An 8,690-nucleotide genomic window follows, 5' to 3' on the forward strand; every position below is an offset into this window, starting at 1 on the left:
GTACCACCTTCAACACGCGAGAATGTGTCTGCGACCACGTTCTCCTTTCCTGCGACATACTATATGTCCACCGTGTACTGGCTAATGTAACTTGAATAGTGGAACTGTCTTGGGGAGCACTTATCAAGTTTCTGGTGAAAGGCAAGGGGTTTATGGTCTGTGAATTTCGTAAATTGTCTTCCCTCAACCATGTAGCGAAAATGCCGCACCGCCTCATACACGGCCAACAGCTCGCGATCATAAGGGCTGTAGCTCCTTTGTGGGCCGTTCAACTTGCGCAAGAAAAAACCTAGAGGCTGCCATCCTTCTGACGTCTTCTGTTGGAGAGCCGCGCCAAGGGCGAAGTCCGAAGCGTCGGTAAACACTGTCCGAGGTAGGTTGACATTTGGACGAGCGAGGAGTGCAGCCTGTGCAATGCTCTCTTTGCATGCATCGAAAGCTTCCTTGGATGTAACACACCACGGTACGCGGTCTTTGCCCTTAACATTTCCCTTCAAAAGATCACTCAATGGTGCCTGGAGTGTGGCGGCGCCGGGCAGGAAACGACGGTAAAAATTTATTAGGCCCAAAAAATGTCTGAGGCCTTTCACCGTTTGCGGTAAAGGGAAGCTCTTAACGGTCTCTACTTTTTCTGGGAGCGGCCTAGTGCCTTTTCCAGACACAATATCCTAAAAAAATTACTTCCGGCTGGAGAAACAGGCACTTCGAGGGGTTTAAAATCAAACCAAATTTTTTTAAACGTTCAAACAACTGGGTGAGATGGGTCGTGTGTTCCTCCTCGGAAGTGGACGCCACCAGGATGTCGTCGATGTACGCGAAACAAAAATCCAGTCCCCGTAGGACCTCGTCCAAGAAACGTTGGAATGTCTGGGCCACGTTTCACAACCCGAGCGTCATGCTTGTAAATTCGTACAGGCCAAACGGTGTCGTTATGGCTGTCTTCCCAATGTCCTCCGGGTTGATGGGAATTTGATTATATGCCCGCACTAGGTCCACTTTGGAGAACACTGTCTTACCGAGGAGGTTGTGGGCAAAATCCTCGATGTGCGGCATCGGGTACTGACCGGGTACGGTCCTCGCATTAAGCCCCCGATAATCGCCACAGGGGCGCCACTCTTCTCCCTTCTTTGGTACGAGGTGCAGGGGAGAAGACCAACAACTCTCGGACGGGCGCGCAGTCCCAGCGCGTAGCATGGCACCAAATTCGCTTTTAGCTATACGAAGTTTATCGGGGGCCAATCCCCTGGGTCTCCTGGAAACCGGTGGGCCTGGGGTGGTGCGGATGTGATGGACCGTTGAGTGGAGGAGGACCTCGGGTGAGCCGGCGGGCCGCGTGATTTCTGGGAAATCCGCGAGGATGTGATGACACCTCATGTCACTTTTTAGCGCTTTTATGTGTGGGAAAGGTTCGCGCACAGCGATTCCGCTCACTTTCACGGTTGTGACGCCATCTATGAGACGCTGATTTTTCATGTCGACCAGTAAGCCGTAGAATCTAAGGAAATCAATGCCAATTATGGGGTTTTTCACATCAGCTACCACAAAACGCCATCGAAAATTCCCCCTGAAACCGAAATTGAGGAGCAACTCCTTGCATCCGTACGTTGCAATGACGCTGTCATTTGCTGCATACAGTTGGTATGATGACTTCTCGCGGTGGCCGTGAACCAAGGCCCGAGGGTATACGCACAGAACGGAACCGGTATCCACGAGAAACCGTCTCTTGCTGGTGGAGTCGATTATTAACAGGCGGCCTACAGGAGGGCGGTGATCGGCTGCCGCGTCTACCGACTGCCCTGCTGGTTTTCCGGGGTGAAGGTGCCGGGGGAAATGCACCGGCGGGCTGCGTCCCCCCACCTGGCATGGTACCAGCATACTCCCTGTCGCACAGCATTCCGGGAGTGAGAGCGATGGCGAGAACTGCTTAGTGCGTGCCCGCGGGACCGCAAGCGTGTACGAATCGTGGAGGGGTTGCTGACCTGTGCAACCACCGTCGTGAACATCTGGCTCATCTGGGCCGCTAATGCCGCCACCTGGCGGGTCAACTCTTCAACCCTCTGCAGCATGGCGTCACTGGTAGACGCGCTGGATACCCGAGGCTTGGGCGCTACCTCTTGGACGCGATCCGCCAAAATGGCGAATCCGTCCAAATCGCCGCCATCTTGGACGGTCACAATGGCGCGCGTGGTGGCCGGCAAGCGATTCAGCCACAGCGTCCGTAAATAAGTATCCGGAACGGTCCGGCGAGGGTACGGAGGTGCCGAAAAACTGCGACGGCTTGCGGTCGCCTATTTCCTCGTGTTCGAGGAGCTGGCGGATGCGTTGCTCCTCGGACGCCGCCAGCCTCCGAATCAGTTCCTCTTTGAGACGGGAGTATTTTCCGTCCGCCGGAGGAGAAATAATCTAAATCTACATAATACCCCGCAAGGGCGTGTGGCGGGGGGTGTTAGGTCACCAACCGTAAAAAGGAAAAATACCACATGCAAAAAACCAACACGGAAAATTACACCCACAGCTGCGCACACACTCATGCAAAAATCCCTTCATCCAATACTCATGCGAACTCATATACCGCAAAACAACTAAAAAAACTGCACCCCATGATGCAGCACGAAAGCCATCCTACAACACGGAAGCCAGGACACATATGCCACAAAACAACTAAAAACTGCACCTACTGCACCATACTCCAAAAAAGAATGCCAAATAAGGTTGCATGGGTTGACAGGTGATCTGATGACTCAAACAATTTTCCAAATTTCGTTATTAAAAAAGATAAAATATATTAATCTCTACAGTGGTGATGTGTAGAAATGCTGCTTTAAGAGGGAAACAGTGTGACTAGTTAAGTGGAATGGCATTGATGATGCTATTTCATAGGCATAGACTGCGCAGATGAAGGGCATTTTGCTCAAAAGTTCACCAAACATTTGTTCTATCATTAATTTCAATCATATAGATCAATAAAATACTAATTTAATGAAATACCAGATCATGTCAATGAAAAATTTTCATCACGAAAGTACACTATTGATTCAACGTTTCTATGAAAAGTACAGTCATACAATTCAGTTTCTCATGATTCTGTCAATTGAAGAAATATAAAACTCAGATGTTTAGATATAATTGCTGAAAGGATTTACCATCAATCTGAACTTGGGAATCTCCTACCAGTGGCTGAAAGCTCCGCCCACTCGGCTACCATGTCACCTGAAGACGCAGTGATATGAAGCCATCCCTTCTCAATGGGTCTCACCCATTTCTCTTGCTGTATTTCCCATGCTTGTTTCATGGATAGCTAGATAGAGGTCTTTATTTGGATAAAATTGAGGCAAAGTGGTCCCTTCTTCAATTTACCCACCATCATATACACATTATAATGGCCATAAAATTTTTCACTTCATGCACACGAACGCACATACACTAAAATATATATATATATATATATATATATATATATATATATATATATATATATATATATATATATATATAGGGGCATACATTATTCACAGATATGCCAAATATCTAAACGAATATGTAAATACATTCATATATAAATTAATATGCACCTACATATACACATCTTCACAAAGTAAATTATAGTGCAGAAAGAAAATGATACAATAGGAAAAGTCTAAGCAAAGAATCAGGTTTGTGGGAAAAGCTAGCAAGAGTGTGGTGTTGCTAGCCGAGTAAAGTCCCACGCAGAAAAACACCCAAGGGAAGAGAGGGGGGTGTGAAACACCTGGGAAAACCCTATGAATTAGAGGCATGATACATACACATCGTATTGATTATTTTTCACTTAGTACAGATATTATCATGTCACAAAAACATTAATGAAGATATTATTAACATTTATCAGGCATTAAGAGTAATGAGAGTCATAACATTAACACTACAGATAATAATAATGGTGCAAAATCCTACAGCTTGAGATGGCAAAAGAGAAAAATGAAAAGGTAGTAGAAGTGACCTGTATAACAGCAGAGTTAAGGAAGAAAGGTACACTGCTTAAGCTATGTACCCCAGAAAAAGGGACTTGTGAAGTGCTCTCTCAAATGTTGCCGTGGATGGAAAGTTTTTATGTCATCTAAGAGAATATTCCACAGACGGCATGCTGTAACATGAAAACATTTGCATTAGATTTCCAAGAGATGATGTGGGACAATAAGTTTATTGTTACCCCTAGTGTTCCTGTTGTGCATAGAGCTGATGGGAATGACATTTTTGCATAAATACTTAGGTAAGTGGTTTGAAAATATCTTGTAGAAAACTGAAAGAATATGAAGTTGTCTGTGACCCTCCAGCTTTAACCAGGATATTCTTGCAAAGGAGTCAGAAATATAATCATATTTTCTAACATCACATATGACCGCACAGATGAATTATGAGTCTTCTGGAGTTTGGCTTTCAGTTGGCCTGAAAGGTCTTGGTATACATCAACACAGTAATCAAAATGGGTTGTAAGAAGAAAGGATACGAGAATCATTTTTCAGGAGGTGATGCAATGTGCTTTAAACGTTTCAGTGAATGCAGGGATGAATTTATTTTTTGGCAGATAGCATTTGCATGATCAGTCCATGATAACCTTTCATTGATGGTAAGGCTTAAATTATTTACTGTCCTAAGGTATGGTATGATAGATCCTTGCAATGTTAGTGGTGAGAGTTCCTCAACACTTATTTTAGAATGCAGTTTATGGTATCTGATTACAATCAATTGACTTTTAATAAGGTTTCTTTTAATTAAATTTTGTATACCTCCTTCCCAAATTCAATCAAAATCAATACGGCTCCTCTTCAGCCCGTGTGCCCTCCTCCGCCGCCTACCTCCCCACTCTCCCTTCAAAGCAATATGGAGAAACTACGGTCATGAAGCCAGAGCGGAGAATCAGAAGCTGCATCACAGCCTCGCATTCCACAGAAATACCCTGAGCCCAAAGAAGAAGAGACAAAGGAGAGATAGGTAATTATCCTTGGGGAAGGCCCTAATTTGGTGTTCCTAGAAACAAATTGAGCCTTGAATACATAAAATGATAATAATAAGTACTGTAATTGAATTTAAAGGCCTTTTCACAAATTTTGTTGATGTGAAGTGGTTCAAAGAAGTGGGCAATGGTTGATGATTCAAAGAAAAACAACACTTTTTAGGGTTATGCATGAATCAAATTCGAGCTCCAATTTCACATTTTTGCAAGCTATACTATAGGTTTAATTTAAGGCTTCATTCCAAAACTCCTATAATATTTGAAAACATTATTACCAAAGCCAATGAAAGTCTAGAGATATAAGGGAGAAAATATATTGGGTGTCGTATGTAACATATTTTTCACATTTCATTTAAGGGTGACTTTTTATCTTTAAGTAAGAGATCAACTTTATTTGAGTGCCAGTTGAGTAATCTTGAAATTAGAACCATTTTAACCTTTGCAGTGTAATCAGCATACATATATATATATATATGTGTGTGTGTATATATATATTGGTATATATATATATATATATATATAATGGTATATATATATATATATATAATGGTATATATATATATATATATATATATATATATATATAATGGTATATATATATATATCGCCAAGCGCCCCGATTCTTTAGCCAAGAGGGGATCGAGATGGTGCGGGGGCTAACGTACTGCTTCCCACCCTGAGGGCGCGGGTTCAAATCCTGGCGGTGTTGAATATTTTTCAGAGGTATCTCGATCCCTACTTGAGGTGCTTTGTGGAGGGCACTTTAAGTGAGTACGCCGTCCGTCGGATGGGACGTTAAGCCGCGGACCCCTTGGCGCCTTTCGTAAAGAGTAGGCTAATGCCGACGCCGGGTTTCTCTCCACCCTTCATCCTTTCCTGTCCATCCCCTATGGCGCAAATGACCTTAGCTGTCGGTCGCCTCCCCTCAAAACTACTACTACTCTTTAGCCAAGAGATGGTGTCAGGGGACTGTTTCACCCACCAAAGGAGAAATAGACAATACACAAGAGGAAAGGTGAGTGGGTTAGAATTCATACAACATCATACAGGAAAGGAACAGTGCGTTTCGTGGCACGCATAGCCAGAAGAAAGAGATGAGCTACATTGGCCAAATACACATTCAAACACGAAATCCCGCCAAACGGCGAATAAATACTCATACTACCTTGATCAAAAATTTCCCGGAATTTATTCAGAAAATTAAAAATACCAAGTTTATTCATCTAAATCTATATTGTCCCCTTCAAAGTAATCCCCATCGACTGCAACACACTTATGCCAGCGCTTGATCCAATCCTCGAAACATTTTTTATATTCGGTTTTCGGTATGTCCATCAGTGCTTCCTGCGATTTTTCCATTACTTCCTCTCGGCTGCTAAAACGCGTTCCCCGTAATGGTTTTTTAACTCGATTGAACAGAAAGAAGTCACAGGGAGCCAAATCAGGTGAATTCGGTGGCTGTTGGATGGTATTTGTTGCATTTTTCGTCAAAAAATTACGAATAATGATAGCACTGTGCGACGGTGCGTTATCATGGTGCAAAATCCACGAGTTTTCTGCCCACATTTCTGGTCTCTTTCGGCGAATTGCTTCACGCAAACGTCTCATAACGCCCAAATAATACTCTTTGTTTACTGTCTGGCCTTCTGGCAAAAATTCATGATGCACTACACCGTTGTAATCCATGAAAACCGTCAGCATTGCCTTCTTTTTTGACTGAAAACGACATGGTTTTTTTGGTCTCGGCTCATTTGGTGAACGCCATTCACTTGCCTGATGTCTGGATTGCGTGTCGTACTCATAAACCCACGTCTCGTCTCCAGTAATGATCCTTTTGATGAATGTGGGATCGGATTCAGCCTCGCAAATCATGTCTTTTGCGACGTCTCTTTTTTGCATGAAATTGAGGTCTGTCGGCACCAACTTTGCTGCTACACGACGGAAACCCAAATCATTAACCACAATGTCTTGGGCGGATCCATAGGCAATGTTCAAGTCCTCCGCTATTTCTCTGATGGTTAATTTGCGGTTATTGACCAACATTTCTTTTACTTTATCAATTTTTTCACCGACTTTCGATGTCGATGGTCTGCCACTGCGTTCATCATCTTCGATTGACTCACGACCACTTCTGAACCGCTCGTGCCACTGGTAAACGACCGTTTTTTTTAGAGAATCGTTGCCGAAACACTTTTCCAACATTTCCAACGTCCGTGCGCCACTAAATCCGTTTTTTACGCAAAATTTAATACAAGTTCGTTGTTGCAAATTTAAATCCATTTCTGAAATTTTAAAAAATCGCCAACACACACAGAGATAGATGTACTCTTGGCTACGTAACTTTTGCAAATGTCAAGTTATGACACTAAGGGAGGGAATATCAACAACAGATGTACCAATTTAACAAAAAAAACAGAACTCAAATCGGAACGATGGGAGCGCCACACGGTGGTTATTCCGGGAACTTTTTGATCAAGGTAGTATATACAGAAACAGATATAAGAAAAAGGGATAGGAACACATATAAAGGACGAACACAATACAGGTGGGGAAGGCGGAATCGAACGGATCTCAAGAGTAAAAATATTTCCTTGACCGGGACTCGAACCTCGGATCTTTCCACTTGCCGGGCGGATGTTGTGACGAAATACCGTACCGTGAAATTGTTGCATTGAAATGCACATTAGCGGATGACTCCGTTAAAAGTTACTGTTGCGGCATCTCCCGCAGTTTCTTTGGAATTTGTCAAAGTAAAACACCGTAAGTGTTTAAAGTTGGCTTTAACCTCGTGGACTGTGGCGCCTCGCGCACGACTACGAATGCCTGTGACATTGTATGTACGGTATTTCGTCACAACATCTAGTTCCTTTAAAAGCCCCAAAATTTCAGAGTTTAAGAGGACGCCTCGGTAGCTTAAGTGGCTAAAGCACTCGACCGGATATTGAGGGATCTGGGTTCGAATCCCAGTCAAGGCGAATGATTTTTACACTCTGAAATTGTTGCATTGAAATGCACAGTAGCGGATGACTCCGTTAAAAGTTACTGTTGCGGCATCTCCCGCAGTTTCTTTGGAATTTAAGCAAGAGATCAATTTCATCCACTAACGCGCATCAGTACAATGCTAAAATTTCAAAGCGTAACACTCATCCCGGTCAAGGCAAATGATTTTCACGCTTCGGAAATTTTGGAATCCTCAGATTCCTTCACTTCCATCATTCTTCCACTCAAATGAAGTTTCTAGATATGCAAAGCTCCATCCTTAACAAATAAACCAACACTATATCACACGCCAACATGCAACTCTGCCAGCAATTCAATAGTTCCCTTTTGCACACTCTACAGTCAATCACGTATTTCCTTCCCAACCGAAGTCACCTCAGCTGCGATAGCCCTGATTCCATAAATAACCGCATTTCAAGGCTTCTCACCATTCTTTTCCAACATCATTATCCCCCGGCATATACAAACCCCTCAAGTGCCCCTGGCGAGAACCCCTAAACCCTGGTCTTTTCCTCATCCTCTCCAACAATAAAAAACCACCGCCTATTTACTTTCCAAATAACCCTCCATCACATTTAAACGTCACGGGAATCTTTCAAATATTCTTAATAGGGCGGCAGGATCCTTTCTAAATCCACTCAAATTCCAAGAATCCTTCCGGCTCCATGCTACCGTGCCAGATGCAAAATTTATCTGC

Source organism: Hetaerina americana, unplaced genomic scaffold (assembly GCF_022747635.1).
Source record: "Hetaerina americana unplaced genomic scaffold, ioHetAmer1.1.p SCAF_9, whole genome shotgun sequence".
NCBI lineage: Eukaryota > Metazoa > Arthropoda > Insecta > Odonata > Calopterygidae > Hetaerina > Hetaerina americana.